This window comes from Euleptes europaea, chromosome 6, assembly GCF_029931775.1.
Source record: "Euleptes europaea isolate rEulEur1 chromosome 6, rEulEur1.hap1, whole genome shotgun sequence".
NCBI lineage: Eukaryota > Metazoa > Chordata > Lepidosauria > Squamata > Sphaerodactylidae > Euleptes > Euleptes europaea.
The window spans coordinates 55,439,544-55,457,371 of record NC_079317.1 but is presented as its reverse complement, the minus strand read 5'-3'; positions in this window follow the sequence as shown (position 1 = coordinate 55,457,371).

Sequence of the window (17,828 nt, the reverse complement as noted above, 5' to 3'; positions counted from 1 at the left end):
TACACTTCAAAATATTACTTTTGGGTTATGAAAGAATAAAAAATTTACTGCCTTTAGAGGAGCCCCCCTCTTTTTTTTTACATGAATCACTATTTTAGATGTGCCTTCTGACTGAAAGGACAAAATCCGTATCATGCAGAGATGCGACAGCAACTTCCTCTGAAGCAGGAAATGTTGTTCCTGGGCTCGCTCAGGAGGATTCAGTGCTTCAATTACACCCGATGCAGAGACAAGGAGGACTGCCTACTCCCAGTGAAGGCTGATTGAAAGCAAAGCCCTTCATTATGCGGAGATACAAAGGGCAGCTTCCTCCGCAAGTGGCTATTCTAGCACTTTAGTAGTTCTCTCATGACACAGTTTCAGGTGTTCTAATCTGAAGTATGTTTAGGACTGTGTCCTTTAAAGGTGTTTAGGAAAGAAATAATATAACCTCCCCCACACACACACAAACACACCCACAAAATTTTTGTCAATAAAGAAGGAAATCATGAAGGATTTTTTAAAGCATTTCCATGAAAAAATGTATTTTAAAAGTATTTTTTCTGACATACACCTGTCCTTAAAAGCAGAATATCAAATAATCTTATTCTGGTTTGTGTCCGTAGGAAAACAAAATGGGCTGTTAGTCACTAGACTAAGTTAATGATGAAACTGTGCATGCCTTTGATCCAAGGATCGAAACATATTTTTTCCTCCTCAGAACTGCAATTATATTTTGCAGTACATATTTTGGGTGGATACAGATAAATCCTATTTAATCCCCATGTTGCTGTTTATGCTTTCAAAGTGCTGTGCTAACAAACTTTAAATTACAGGTTTAGAAAGCCACAAAAGTACCAGTTGCAGCATGAGAAAATAGCAATCATGCATCATCATCATGGGCAACAATACTTTTTATGTCTTACATAATATTTACCCACAGTTTTGGGTGAATTTCTCTAGCACCTGCTAACACTGATAGGAAGTGGAAAGAAAAAATGTCAGGAACGAGCCATATCTACATCCCATAGACTTCTTAACCAGTTACAATGGCAGAGAGAGCTAGTGTGGCATAGTGGTTAAAAGCAGTGGACTCTAATTTGGAGAACCGGGTTTGACTCCCTACTCCTCCACATGAAGCCTGCTGTGTGACCTTGGGCTAGTCACAGTTCTCTGAGGACTCTCTCAGCCTCACCTACCTCACAAGGTGTCTGTTGTGGGGAGTGGAAGGGAAGGCAATTGTCAGCTGCTTTGTGTTTCCTTAAAGACAGAAAAGCGTATAAAAACCAACTCTTCTTCAGAGAAAATACTAACACATGCTTCTTGTTCCTTTGTCATATGTTCACATTAAGCTGCCTTATGCTGTCATACCATTGGTCCATCAAGGTCAGTATTATCTACCAGCAGCAGCTCTCCAGCATCTTTCACATCACCTACTACCGGAGCCTTTTAACTGGAGATGTCAGGGTCTGAAACTGGCTCCTTCTGTGTGCCAAGCAGATGCTCTGCCATGAAGCCACAGACCCCCCCCCTTACTGAATGAGAACTCATTCGCATGGTAATAACCACAAGAGTTCTGCAAACAAGTTGTTGAAGCAGGATTGTCGTTCGGCCTCTATCCCAGCCTGCCCTTCTCCCCCCCCCCCCCCCCGGCTAACACTTGGCTGCATTACAAGCTATTCTCTGTCAGCTTCTGTTGTATGGGAATATTAACTATGGACTGTATTATCAGCTAGTCATTGGGCTATCTACATAGCAGCTGGAATTATCCCCAGGAATAGTTACATCCATACTTAATCAAAAGACATTAAGTGGCAGGAAGATAATATTTACACACAATTCTATTCATGTTCAAGAGTAAATAAGCTCCACTGAGTTACTGTCAAATAGGTGCATACAGGATTGCAGCCGTAGTTACCAGCATGGCAAGGAACCCAACAGAAGGGAAATGAAAGTTCTGGGAATGATAATAACTGACTTTGCTTTCACACATCCTGAATAATCCACTTTAACAATCATCTGTAAGTGGATTTTGCCGTTTCACACAGTAAAATCTATCTGCAAAGTGTACTGAAAGTGGATTGAAAATGCATTATTCTGCATGTGTGAAAGCACTTGTCTTTATGAACACGCGTAGTTGGGTGGAGTAATACTTTTCAAATGCAGCATCCTTCATAATCCTTTGCTGCCAAGAAGCATGTGATAGTCACAGCATTTCAGCCAACATAAAATATACATCACAGGCAACTAGGGGAAGTACTTAAATTATAATGGACACATTTGTGCAAATGTTGCAGGACTGGTGCATGAGACCACAGTTCAGACATCTTTGTGTTTCATTCTGCTCATATAGCATTAACTTTGGAATAGCACTCCTTGAACAGCAGCCCACCACAAATTACTTTTGAAACTCACAGCAGTGTGAGACAGTACGGGGGTGTGCCATCAGTATGTAACATTTAAAAATCCCCAGTGGGCTCATGAATCACTTAAGTAGGCAGTTCTGTGCATGGTAGCTGGCACAGAATTAAATCTGGAGACATCTTAGACTGTGCTGTGCTCATCTCTCCGATTTTCAAGGCAGGAGAGGAACCTGGCAGAAACCAGTGGGGGCTTGGTTTGTTCCTGAAATGCTTCTGCCCCAGCTGGAAACACATGGTTCTAGCCTGGATACTGTTTAGGACAAAATTAGTGTTGCTGACCAATTAGAAAAAAAGTCTGCCCTTCTTCTGTCCTTTTAATGCAGTTCGATGTTCAGCAACAGGCAAAGCTTTTCACAGCCCAGAGATAAGCATTATCAAGTGTCATAAGTGCAGATAAAGCTGCTGGTAAAGGTCCAGGACACATTGAGAAGCACATGAATTTAATGACCTGGCACAGAGAGCTTCCTAGGCGATTAGAAAATTGTAAGGGGCTGACAATATACATATGGTGCCCCTACAATTTGGCTGATTGTGAGAGAAACCTCTGTTTTGCATCAGAATACAGCAGTACCAAACTATAGACCAGTTATTATACACTCAAGCAATGTCATGACATTATGGATAAAAAAAATACAAGGCAACTTATGTTTTAAAATCCGTTAATAGTGAAATAAGGTACAGACCACCAAACAAGGATAAATTGTTTAGCAAATGTTTAAAAAATTATTGTCATGGGTTTAATTGATATAACTCCTGATTTGGGGGCCGTCAACCTGATGTCTTGCATGAGTGTTTCCGAAGCTTTTATGCATTGCTTTCAATTCACATGACCCTCAGATGCCAATATTTTACTGGCTTTCTTCTCATGTTCCTTTAACCACAGTGCATTTGCAGATATTAAAGGTAAAGGTAGTCCCCTGTACAAGCACCGGGTCATTACTGGCCCATGGGGTGACGCCACATCCCAACATTTACTAGGCAGACTATGTTTTATGGGGTGGCTTGCCTTTGCCTTCCCCAGTCATCTACACTTTACCCCCCAGCAAGCTGGGTACTCATTTTACCGACCTCAGAAGGCTGGAAAGCGGGGTCAACCTTGAGCTGGCTCCCTGAAACCGACTTCTGTCGGGATCGAACCCAGGTCGTGAGCAGAGCTTTCGACTGCCGTACTGCAGCTTACCACTCTGAGCCATGGGGCTCCTTTTGCAGATATTAGCAGGTAATAATGTTATCCTCGTGCTATGAAAGGCCTCATTTGCTGATTTCTGTGCATTAAGTTGCTATTGAAGTTACAGGAGCATCCCAGGGCAGCTGTCTCAATTAGCTATTCTGACTAGCCCCTCGGCAGCAATCTTAATGAGTGCAGGAGGTTAAAAAACGAAGAGGCAACTGATGAAAACTTATGGCTGCAAATCTGATTCCAAACAACGGTGTTTACCACATAGGGACAGGCTTGTGCAGTTTCCCTGCTGCTGTTGTAACAGCTCAGCGTCAGGACTTCCACATGAACGGTTTCCCCAGAGTCTTCCTGCCTCAATCCCCAAGCAGTAGCCATTCCCACACCTGCACCTTCGGGGCTTTTTCAGGATTTCTTAAAATCAGCAACTGAATATTATACTGTTGTAACCATTACATTGTACCATTCTGTGTATCAGGTTCTCTGAATTCCCAGTTTTCATTTTTTTTTAAGTACGTCTCTAGCCCCTTTCACTGAAGGACTGTGTGGCATCACATCCCTCCCCAAACTTTCCCCTCCCAAGGCACAATCCCTAAATCTCCAAAAAATTCCCAACCCTACCAAGATGACAATTCCCAGATATTTCATTGCAACCTGCGGCCAATCCTATGCATTTTTATTCATAAGCATTCTTTGGAGTGTAATCCAAAGTAAGTATGCGTAGGAATGCAATCCATGTCTGATTTTAGCTCAATTTTGGCTTGTTATGATTTTCAACATGCTTATTTATAAGTAAAGCCAATGAGGGCAGCCCTTTTGGGGCTCCAGGCAGTGTAGGAACCAGCTGAGGGAAAGGAGGAGGACAGAAGTGAACTTTGAAATAAGCCAAGGGCTTAAAAAGAGAGGGTAAGTGGCCTGTTGTACAGGGCATGGGACTAGTGGCAGGGAGCCCAAACACAATCTCAAATTCTCAACAGGACCCCATCTGTTTATACTTAAAGCCAGATATTTGAATCATGAACAGACAAGACAGATCTTTCTACAAACCTCATAAAAGTCGCAGAAAAATCAGAAATCTAACAATACAAAACAAAACAACCACACACACATAATGGTAGGGTTGGCAGCAGGGTTGCCAGGTCCCTCTTCACCACCGGCGGGAGGTTTTTGGGGTGGAGCTTGAGGAGGGCGGGGTTTGGGGAGGGACTTCAATGCCATAGAGTCCAATTGCCAAAGCGGCCATTTTCTCCAGGTGAACTGATTTCTATCAGCTGGAGATCAGTTGTAATAGCAGGAGATCTCCAACTAGTACTTGGAGGTTGTCAAACCTAGTTGGCAGGTCCCCCCAGCCACAGGTGGGGTGGTAGGGTTGCCAGGTCCAGGTTGGGAAGCTACTGGAGATTGGGGGTGGGACCTGGGGAGGACTGGGACCTCAGTGGGTACAATGTCATAGAGTCCACCCTCCAAAGCATCCATTTTCTCCAGGGGACTGATCTCTGGAGATGAGTTGTAATTCTGGGGGGTCTTCATATCTCACCTGGAGTCTGGCATCCCTATGGGTGTTACCCCAAATGATAGAAGCAGTTCCTGTACATTTTAAAAAATGGATGCCCTCTGAGATCTCATGTGCCATTGTAGGAGTTAATGGGCAACCACAACATTTTTTTGCCTTCAATTAGCTTCTGATTTATGGCAACCTCTAGTGAGGTTTTCAAGGCAAGAGATGTTCAGAAGTGGTTTGCCATTGCCTGCCTCTGCGCCATGACCCAGGTATCCCTTGGAGATCTCCCATCCAAATACTTGCCAGGGTCAACCCTGCTTAACTTCTGAGATCTGATGAGATCAGGCTAGCCTGGACTATCCAGGTCAATATAACCATGATAATATAAGCACCTGAACAAGCAGTTGTCAGCTGTGGCCAAGAGTGCCTTTTACCAACTGGTTAGCTAGCTGCAGCGTTTTCTGGGCAGAAAAGATCTGGCCACTGTAGTGCATGACGTGGTTATATTTAGATTAGATTACTGCAATGCACTCTATGGTATGAAAAGGGTATGTAAACTTCAATTAGTACAGAATGCTGCAGCCAGGATGTTGATTGGAGTGTGTCGTAGTGACCATATCACTCCAGTGTTGGCAGGCACATCTACCCTGGTTTCCAGTTTGTTTCTGGGCACAATTCAAGGTGCTGGTATTGATCTTCAAAGTCCTATACGGTTTGGGACCAACATACCTGAAGATATGCCTTCTCCCTTACAAACCCGCCCAACCATTAGGGTAATCTTTGGAGGCCCTGCTTCAGGTGCCCCTGCCTTCTGAGATTAGGCAGGTGGCAAGCCGGGAGAGGGCCTTCTCATTATGGCACCAAAGCTCTGGAACTCTCTCCCCAGGGAGATTTGTCTGCCCCCTTCTGCTGCTGTCTTCTGCCAGTGGGTGAAGACTTTTTTGTTTCGTTTGGCATTCCCTCAGTGATCCCTCCTTCTTAACCAACATTTTTCTTTTGTATGTATTTTAACTCTGTTTTTTAAGTATTTTAAAAATTGTTTTAATTATGTATGTTTGAGAGGGGGAATTGATTTTAATGGGTTTATTATGTAATTTTATATGTGTGTAAGCTGCCTTGGCATCCCTTGTAAGGGCAGACTTTCTTCTGTCAGTGAATTGCAGGAGGAGGGGCCAGGGCTATTTCTGCCTCCCAATACACCCCTGCACCCCGTCCTCCTGCTTTTGAGGTAGGACACTCTGTAGGGTTACCAGGCAACTCGTTTACTCCAGAGGGGGGAAAATGGGGTGTAATAACATCACAGTATCATTTATGATTTTACCAGAAGTGAAGTCATGCCAATCTAGGAATCCCTTAATCTCTGTGGTAGAAACCATAGATTTAATTATATCAGGCAAACATGTAAAGCTAACTCATCAGGACCAGGACCAGCAGCAACTACTGGGCATCCTGCCACCATGCAATTTGCACAGCGCACTCAGGTGCGATGATGGCTACAACTTGATGCCACACAAGTTTCCTGGGCCCAGCAGAAACTTGACCACATCTTGTGTGAGTTGGACAGGTCTGGTGTAGTGGTTGGAGACCCAGGTTCAAATCCCCACTCTGCCATGGAAGCATGCTGGGTGACCTTGGCCTAGTCACGCTCTCACAGCCTAATCTACCTCACAAGGTTGCTGTAAGGATAACATAGATGAGAGGAGAATTATGTATGCTGCTTTGGGTCCCCGCATGGGAGAAAGGTAGGGCATGAATTAATTGATTAAGTAAATTAATTAATTAAGCTGAAGAGTCAGGGGACAGATAAAAGGAAGATTGGTTTGTGAATGGAAAGAAGAAAAAGGGTAGAGGATATGTGGACTGCCACGAGGCGAGAAAGAGGAAGAGGATACAGGAAAATGTGGGGAAGAGGATACAGGAAAAAATGAAGTGGCCCTCCATGCAAGTCCTTGTAGGTTTCCTGTGTGTTCCCTTATAAAAGTGCCCACCTGAGATGTTCCATTCTACTGCAGTTCTAATCCCTTTTACAAAATGCCCTCCTGAACATTTTAGTGTGGGGGTCTTCTTGCCTCCTTCAGGAAAGCCATTGCACAGGGTGGAAGCCATCACAGAAAATGCATGTAAATGCATTGCTGATCTTAGGACTTTAGTGTTCAAGATGCCACAGGACCATTTTCTTTTATTTTTTATCAGGTCTGCTTAATAATAAAGAGGTAAGGGGGGGAAAAACAATTTGAATGGTCAGAAATAGCTAAATTAAGCTGTTTTCCCACCTCCCTCCACAACTAACATTTTGGCTTGTGTGCTGTTGGTCAGATCTATTTCCATGTTTCTCAACATCTACAAATATACTTTCTACAGATTTTTTAACTTTCTACATGTAAAATGTCACTATCTTCATTTCATTCTTTCTCCAGAAACCTGATTTGCTCAGCCACTTCTTTGATGGGGAGCCTTCTTTCTCGCTGTCCTTTCATGTAATTCTTTACTAGTCATGGTTGCCTGGTAACCCCAACCTCTATCTTTCTCTCTCACTAATTTCCTTTCCCCTTCTTCCCCCCTCTGTAACACATGATAACATTCATCCCTGCTCCAGTATGTTTCTTCTCCATCTGTGCCTCTTCAACACTATATCGCAAAGACAGCTAAGTGACCAACATACAGAACTCCGCCTGTTGTTTTGCTTTGGTGATAGATTAGAAAATGTTTAATGACCTTTTTCTGTCAGAGGGAACAAAGGCTGACACAGCAGAGAAGGCAGGAGGTGTCACTCTTCTATGCGCATAAGCTTAGTCCCACATCGCCCTCAAGTTTTTGCTCTCCAAAAGCCCCCACTTTGAGTGGGGCAGCTCTCTTCACACTTGGCTGTCATGCCAACTGCCATATAAACATACCCTCAAGTCTGCAGGGCTGAATGCATTCTTCAGATCTACACAAACACAGATCAAGAATGGGAGCTGATATTGGCAGAAGAGGTATTTATTTAGTTAGTTAGTTATACCCTGCTTTTCTCCCCAATGCGTGTGTGTGTGTAAAGTGCCGTCAAGTTGCAGCCGACTTATGGTGACCCCTTTTGGGGTTTTCATGGCAAGAGACTAACAGAGGTGGTTTGCCAGTGCCTTCCTCTGCACAGCAACCCTGGTATTCCTTGGTGGTCTCCCATCCAAATACTAACCAGGGCTGACCCTGCTTAGCTTCTGAGATCTGACGAGATCAGGCTAGCCTGGGCCATCCAGGTCAGGGCCTTTCTCCCCAATGAGGACCCATAATTCTCTCCTCCTCCATTTTATCCTCGCAACAACCCTGTGAGATGGATTAGGCTGACAGTGAGTGAATGCCCCAAGGACACCCAGCAAGTTCCCATGGCAGAGTTGGGATTCGAACCTGTGTCATTCAAACCCTGGTCCGACACGGTTAGACCACAGTGGCTCCTATTAGGAGAAACCATGAGCCTCTTTTCATACAGCCATGGGCTTTCCTTTTTCCATTGTGCAGGGACAGACCTACAGCCTTCCCCTCATGGTTTACAGTGGCTGTTCTTTTGTTTTCTTGCAAATAATGGAAATGATCTAGAGGAAACACCCATCATTAACCTGGAGAGAAAAAATTAGCATCTAATTTCTCTCACACACCTTTACTGAAAACAGTTCTGCTCTACAGTTGCTGCCTGACAACTCCAGTACCTGTAAAATGTGTCAAATGAATCAAGGCTTTGTCTGTAAAAGGGGTCTCACTCTGTTGTCTTCTCCTTCTCTTAATGCAGAAACTGCTGGATTGGCTCTGTTCCATGCAGAGAAACAAGTGTAAGTTTGCTGATGTGCATAGTTTCCCCAGGAATCTTGCAACATATCCTGAGCAAAAATTTACTGCTGAGTCTGGTTTGAACCCATTCCATGCTGTGGCATGATGCCTCACAGCTCTCTGGACATATGTGGAGCTGCAAAATGGAAATGGGCACACTGAGGAGCTGATGTGTTGTCTACAGTGAAAATTTTAAACCAAGTCACTGTGGTTTGAAAGAAGAAAGTGCCGCTGTGTTTGAGTGTAGCTCCCAGTGTTTGGCATCCTCATCTTTACTTTATCTGGGAGAGAAGCACCTCATAGTGGAGTCAAGGACAAAAAGAAGCTGGCATGACTCCTGCTGAAGAACTTTTGGGATGCTGGATGCAGTCCTTGGGATATGCAAGACACCAGGGAAGCTTGAAGTGGACAATCCAGATGGCACATCCTCTTACTAATTAACATGGGGCAGAATCCATAGTGATGTTTTCTTGCACTAGCCTCATGGATATGAGTGGATGCTGAAGAAGAATATTTGAGAAGGGGGTTCTTAGAGGATTATGCTTCATGGGTTACATTTGTCTTCTGTTGACCTTAATGGTGTTGAAAGCCTGCTGCCTGAAGCAGCTGCTTCAGTGTGCTTTATGCAAGGACCACCTCTATGAAATGCCAAGGAAGCTAGCAGTTGCCTAGGTAAGCCTCTCTGGAGAAACAATATGACAGCACCTGCACTGTTCAAAGTCCGCTCACTCACCATCTTGGTTTCTTTTTTGCTGGAAAACATATGAGTCATCCCGCCTGCCTCATCTGGGACCTGCTACATTCACCAACACATGATAGAACGCTGTTATAGTCACCTGCAGAAACTGAACATCAGGAGTTTTTTTTTCACAGTGATCACACTGGAGGGTTGAAGCTCTTTCTGCCCCTGCGCTTCAGTCCCAAGCTGAATCAGGACCCAATGCACCCAATGCACATAAAACAAGTTCCTTCACTCCTGCTATCTGAGTTAAAGTCATGTTGGAGAAATGCAGACTCTAGAATCATAGAATTAGAAAGTCGGAAGGGGCCTAAAGACCATCCTGTCTAATTACCTGCACTATGTCTAAGTTGCCTAAAGTGTTTCTGATAAATAAATGTCTAATCTCCACTTACACACCTCCAAGGAGGGAGAACTCACAACATCCAGCGTGGTGTAGTGGTTAAGAGCGGTGGTTTGGAGTGGTGGACTCTGATCTGGAGAAACAGGTTTGATTCCCCACTCCTCCACATGAGCGGCAGAGGTTAATCTGGTGAACTGGGTTGGTTTCCCCACTCCTACGCATGAAGCCAGCTGGGTGACCTTGGGCTAGTCACAGTTCTCTTAAGAGCTCTCTCAGCCTCACCTACCTCACAGGGTGTCTGTTGTGGGGAGAGGAAGGGAAGGTGATTGTAAGCTGGTTTGATTCTGCCTTAGCCCAAGGGACTTACGCTCAGCAAAAGCATCCATATACTTTTGCATGACTTCTGTACATGTTTAAATCATAATATATACTTTTGTTCTGAGAGCTATTAACTAGCACAGGTAATTTCCTGAGCAGGCATAGTACAGTTTCTGACTGCTACACCGAGCCTTTGGAACAACCAAGTTCTTGAAAATATTAGAACGAAAACTTCCAAACCAGCTATAAACCCCAGGTGTGAGGGTGATTCCTGTTCACTCGTGTGTGTACATCTCTTTTAAATAATATCCAATAACTTCCAAAACCATCTTTCTTTGTTATCTATAAAGCAATCTTTTGGTCATGGTATCAGAATATATATTTTTTAGTTTGTCACAAAAATTAAGCTCTCAGAGCTCACAGTGATCAGAACATCAAAATTCACAGCATACTGAAAAGATACCCAAGGCAAGAAGGCTGGTATTCTACCAGAATACAATAAGAACAAATTTGGAACACACTCCAGCAGCCAGTATACAGAATGAGATAATACGTTCTTGTTTCTCAGGTATGCAGCAGAATGGTATATTTTTATATTCTAGAATAAGAGATGCACTTTTAAATAAGGCAGGTGCCCTTTTTAATGGGGCTCATAAAGCTGCAAGGTTACCCACAGAAAGACTCTGAGAGTTCCTTGCTCATGATACTCTGGAATACGGGCCAATCTTTTCCAATAGGAGGCATTCTTTTAAATCAAAGGATGTCTGGCAGCCTCCTGGTACTGAGCCCATGAGTTTGTATAGGGGCAATAAAAAGGCTTTTGCCATTTTAAAATAAACATCTCTATCCCTCTGTGATTTTTCCAGCAAGTCAACAATGTTCTGCAGAGTGTGCAAAGATAATTTTGTTTGTTACATACTTTTATCCTCATAAGAACAATCTGGGCTTTTGTAAATACCAGGAAGGGTCATGTGATGTGACAGTGACATTTCATCTCCCCCTGTATTATATAGAAGGCGGCAGTAGGTTGCCAGCCTGCAGATCTACCATATGCAAAGCTGAAAACAATCCCATTTGAGAGGTGGGAGGAGGCCCCTGGGATGCCAGCGGGTGCTTTCCAATCTTCTGTACATAACAGGCCAGTTGCTCAGCATTTGCAGCTTGAATATTTGGGATGAGAATGCCTATGTGTGAAATTCATTAGGCTTTCACCATAAAGAAGAGCAGTGCCTTCCAAGTAAATAACTAACCTGCTTGTATGCAAAGAGCCTCATTTGTATAATTAAAACTGCACAATGACTCTGTGCTTTGCATACCAAATTAAATCCTCGTGTTTATGTGCGCAACATAATAGTTTCGCATCCTGTGAAAAGGAGCAACATTTTTTTCTAGGAATGCACCAAGGACTGTAGAAAGGGATATGGAATGCTATTATTTCTTGATATGAATTTTTTATTTTCCCATTTAAAGCATATGAAGGAAGTAATAATCATACTTAGCATCTATGTTGCACTTTAGAGCCCTGAACATATTTCATGTGTCTCAGTGACTTGTGCAACAATTACAGACCTTGTCATCTTCGGCACCTGAACATACTTTGTTTGACACAGGTGATCAGACGCCAGACATCTTGAACAACTGCCAGACAGTTTGGGATTGCCCTGTTCTTCAGAAGCCAACTCTCAGCTGAAGCCGCACACACACACACACACACACACCCTCCCTGGGCAGCCTTGCTTGAACTGAGTGATTCTTCCTGTGGGGGTGGTTCAACTGGGAGTGGGCTCAAACTTCACTGTGTCCCTGCCTTGCTAGGAAGTTTTTTTTTGGGGGGGGGGGAGTGATCAGAAACTGACTACTATCTGATCAGGGTTCAGACTGAAGACAGCTTTTGATCCCCTTCCCCCAAATTTTTGCGGTGTCAGCCAGGAAGAGAAGTTTGGGGGTGTGAATGGACTTCTTCTCCCCCCTCCCCACAAACTTCTCATTGTATCCCTGCCAGGCTGGGAGGAAGCAAGATGCTTGGGTTGTAGAGATGGTATCAGAAGCAATGGCTACTGTTCTTCCCTTCCTCCAGGCTTTTTCCTGTATCAAGTATCCCTGTGTCCCCATTTCGCCGCTCCAAGAAATATACTATTGGCATTTGGCTCATGTCTGTAGAAGGAGCCAAGTCATGTCAAATGCTTTCCATATCCCAAAGTATAAAAAAATCTGGATAGAAAGAAAGCTTTGGAAATGAGCCAAAGAAACATGACATGCACATGCTAGGAGCTTGTGCCAGGACCAGAGCAATGATTCTCAGGTCCTGCTACCACAGGAGACATGCTGTCCCACCTTGCTGCATGTAGCCCTGGCCACATCACTGCTCCCAGTTCTACATAACTTTGCAGCTCCAGGTATCTTAAGGGCCTGTCAACCACCCCCTGGCTGTTTCAGTTTGAGTGTATCTTTCTACTCAGACTAATTACTAAGCAGTAATTTATAAGAATAAATAATACAATTGTAAGCTAGGAGATGCTAACCCATGCATTTCATCTTATCTCCATTGTCTACTACTTAATAATGTTAAGGGTTGGAGGGTTGGAGCCCCCCACTCTCCCTTTATTCTCAATACATCCACTCTGAACAAAATTAAGCACCCAGTTTTCATAAGGTATGCTCCTTCATAAATGTACTGAAGCTTGCAGTGTGACTTTAGTTTCCGCTATTTATCAAAACAATATAGAAAATGAAGAGTTATTCTTATAGAAAGAAGAAAATTAATACTACAATAGAAATGTAATTATTCTAGATCCATTTGAGATCTTAGAGTGAGTGCATCAAAAAATCCAACATGTTCTATGTGTAGCTAGGAAAAAATAACCCCCACCAGGCACTGGGATGCCTCAATGTGGAGCCCTGGGCAACTGCCCAGGCTCCCTCATAGGTAAGACCACCCTTGAACAACAAGCAAGAAATGAAGCATACTTGACATGGGTTTGGAACATTTTTTGAGCTCTGATCAGCTCGTCCTATTTGATCATGATTGGCAATGAAACTTTGTTCATACAAATATTTGAAGAACAGCCACATACATTCGTGTGCACTTGAAAATTGAATTATTTACTATGAATAATTTGGTCACACTTTGTTACTCAGCTCTCTGGTTTTAAAATATTTTTTTAACCCCCAAAGAAACAGGAACTCACAAGTGAGGAAAATGAGAATGTGGAACAGCCCCTAGTCTTTGATCCTGGAAGAAATGAACAATATGCTAAGAAGCAAATATATCTAACGCAAGCAGAAAAGATTGATATGACTGGTGGTGGTGATAACACAGGCTGTTTGGAGAGAAGGTCAGTGTCTTAATAGCAAATACAACTCAGTCACAGAACATATGAACTTATGAGGCACTAGGCCACTAAATGAGCTGTACTGTCAGTACTATGCTGGTCCCCATGGCCAGATGCAAAATCTGTTTTAAAAAAGGGTTATGATTTAGCTAGTTGATCTGTTACAAGATGAACTTATCATTGCTGAAGGAACATAAAGGCAAGAGTTAGACAAAACTATACCAGATTTGGAATACAGAATTGCTAGACAATGTATTCTTATGTATTGTTCTGAATAATGTAATTGACAAAGTAGGTTAGACTCATGCATGTTCTAGTTTCTTGTTCTTTTTTTAATTGTATTTTAAATATTTTAAAATATATATCTAAAACTACACTTTTTTAAGAGGACAAGCAGGGTGTATATGGAAACTCCAGTCTCTAAAGCACATCTTAAAATATAGGTACATGTTTTAGTTCAAAGCATTTGTTGCAATCAATTTTATGCTTCCTGTGCAACTTTGGCAAATCTTGCATCCTGAAAGATTCCTTTGCTGTTAGACAGAAGGTAAATTATTTTGACTTAATGATTAGGATCAGCCAAACCATCTAGCAATGGCTCAGTGAATTGCCTCCTGGGCTCAGTATATATACCACAATAGAATCTATAATGAATGATATTCTTTATCATTGTAACTGTAGAAATAAAAAGCCATCAAACTGAAGGGATCATTTGATAGTCCCTCAAGGTATCAGGCAGGCATAGGCTGGAATCTCAGTAAGATGAAGGACTTCTACAGGGCCAAGGGTGTAATGCAAAGAACTTGTGGTTTGGCAAACAAATGCTATAGGGATTGAATGGCATGGAAATAGGTAGAGAGAAGGTGCACAGCAGGTCCATGATGGGAGCAGCTGATCTACTCTACGTACAAAATATATGTTGGCCACCTCAGACACATATGTTGCTTCAATCCTATGGATCTAACAATCCATAATAATCTTTTACAATTAGGGTTGTGTGGGAATCGGAAAGAGCGAGGCAAGGCAGTCAGTATGATACAAGCAGACCTTTCGTCTTGAGAGCTGGGTTTTATTTATATAGGAACTGAAATCAGTGGCAGAGCTGACCAAGGCAGAAAGCAGCAGGATTCAGTGACTAGAACAGCTTGCATAGCGAATGGTACAATGTTGCAACTAGAGTACAAGGAGGAAGAAGCCTTTCCTTTGTTTAAACCTCTGGACAAAGGCAGTCTGAAGTGGCGTGGTTTCCCAGCGCTGCTTGACTGACTGAGGAATGATGCAGAGGTCTCACCCGAGATGACATGGATGAAATCCCTACAGGGTTGCCAACCTCCAGGTACTAGCTGGAGGTCTCCTGCTATTACAACAGATCTCCAGCCGATAGAGATCAGTTCAGCTGGAGAAAATGGCCACTTTGGCCATTGGTCTCTATGGCATTGAAGTCCCTCCCCTCCCCAAACCCCGCCCTCCTGAGGCTCCGCCCTAAAAACCTCCAGGTGGTGGTGAAGAGGGACCTGGCAACCCTATTTGCAATGGAACTGAAATGGACAATAGCAAAACACACATGAAAACAATACTGACTTTGAGGGACCAAGGGCTGGAAACTCTAGGTAATTTGCATGCGAAGGCAGAGCCTTATATAAGTTTGAGAAATGAATAATGACAATTAACTAAACCTGCGACAGATTGTAGTAGCAGGTGCTGAAAACCAGTAAGTTCATGGGAAGGCCTGGGGATAGTTATACACTACCTTCTGTGTGCTCTGTTCTGAAGTAGTGAGTTTGCCTCCAGAGCCATTTTTCCACCCCAGGGCACCTGGTGGCGGTGACAACACAACCAGTCATGACCCTCTGGGAAGAGGCAGCACTTTTCTGCCTCTCCACAGAATTCCCATAATGAAAGCTCCAGGTTGCAGCACAAGCCAAATGAATGATTAAACTACAGCACCCATTGTGTTGGTTTAGAGGCTTGGTTTTCATACTATCTAATCTATATAGTACATATTTGCCTTATCCGTTTTCCAGGAAGCTTAGAGCAGCATATAAGGTTCTCCTTCATTTCAGCCTCACAATGACCCTATGAGAGAGACAGACAGACAGACAGACAGGCCCAAGGTCACCCAGCAAGCTTCATCACATGTCAGAAGATATGAACACAGGCCTCCTAACAGCCTAACTTCTGCACCACTCTGGTCCCCTGTAGATTCCTAGAAGCTTATTTCATGTTCCTCTGTGAGTAGATGTAATGGACAGGGATGTACTGAGAAGTTAAAGTGGCCCAGGAGCAAACCAAGCAAAAACCACCACCCCCCCCCCCACAGCAAATGCTAGCACCACTGGAGCTCAGCTTGGCTTGTTCATGGTTGCCAGAGATCAACACACTTTCAGGAAATTTCTAGGAATGCTAATGGACTGTTCTGTCCTAGTAATGAAAAACAGGCTTCCCTTCCCACCACTACCAGCCTTAGCCTTATGGGGACATTTGAGATTGTTCTAGGCTAGGGCATAGTTTTGGCATGTGAGCTGAGGCCTAACAGGCCTGATGAGCATCTCATTAAGTGAGCATGTGCTCAGCCCCTAAAATACAACCTAGAAGGCTCTTCAATTCTGTGGCAGTCAAGGGCTCCTTCATATAGGGTTGAGCATGGGGAGGGTGGAGTTTGAGGAGGGAAGGAGGCGCTCCACCCAGTGAAGCTGCCATTTTCTTCTAAGGAATTATCTCTGTAGTCTGGACATCAGTTGTAATTCCAGGAGAACACCAGGCCTGACTTAGACGTTGGAAACCTGGGGTTGGCAACCCTACAAGAGATGGTTGATGCCTCATTGAGAGATGGAGTGACCACCCCAGCCTTGAAAAAGGGTTGTCATGCATCTACCACTAATAGGGTTGCCAGGTCCCTCTTCGCCATCGGCGGGAGGTTTTGGGGGTGGAGCCTGATAAGGGCATGGTTTGGGGAGGGGAGGGACTTCAATGCCATAGAGTCCAATTGCTAAAGCGGCCATTTTCTCCAGGTGAATTGATCTCTATCAGCTGGAGATCAGTTGTAAAAGCAGGAGATCTCCAGCTATTACCTGGAGGTTGGCAACCCTAGCCCTACCCGCCTAGTCCATGGCCCTTTTTCTCCTTGCCTTGTACTTTCACTCACTTCCAGAGGCAGCTCAAACCACAGCCCACTCTTTGGTAGCCGCCTGAGTTTCAAAATGGTCCTCCAAATATCCCATTCAGCCTGAGGTAATCATTGTGGTGTTTTGACAATTCTGTTCCTTTAATCCGAGCCAGTGTTTTAGACTGACTGAGCCTGCTCCAGGACTTGGTGTGGACAGTAACAGGGAGAAAGGAAGCTGTACTCACTCTAGCTCCAGACAGAGAAGGAACTGGACTTACTAAACTGTGCTCCTGTTTGAAACTATGCTGCCTCCTTATTCTGATGCCTAGCATTAGGGACACAACAATTATGTTTTTTACACTGATGCCCTGGAATGCGCCCACACTCTGCTATAAAATATCTAGATGATGTACCTTTGCAGTCGTGTACGGACAGGCTTTCCACTCCGTCTGCAGTTTGCCTTGAAAACCAACCATCTCTTACGGTCATAAACATGCAGACCGAACAGACAGCCATTGAGACACAGACACAGAGGAATGTCTGAGGAGATGCTTATCGTAGTCAACACCACCCTTTCCTGTCCACATCTTTAAGAATTTTACCAACCTGCTTCTAATTCTTTAATAGTCCTAAATAACCTCAGTTTTCACAACGCACACAAGTAAGCCCCTTTACTTGCATTCCTTCCTTGGTACTCCTGCATTACTCACACTTTCCCTCCTTCAATTCTCTCCACCTGTTAAACTAGTAGATTGTAAGCTTCTTGGGGCAGTGGTCTGGTTTTTTTGCTTATGCTGAAAAGCGCCAGGCACACTGCAAATGCACTATTAATAGTAGATGTATTATTAATAAATAATAAACAATAGACCTGGAAACAGATTTAGCTCCTGGTGCCAATAATGCCAGTTTTTGCAGGGAAACTGAGATCAAAAGGATTCTTTTTTAGAAAACAAAGGACATGACAAATGTAGGCACTTTGTAGCTTATTCCATGTTCTGCAGATGGTATAAACTCACACAAAGTGGTAGGCTGCAGCTCTTCGCAGAGCTGTCCTAAGCAGAGTTATACCCTTCTAAGACCATTGAATGAACTGAGAATAGAATGATGCA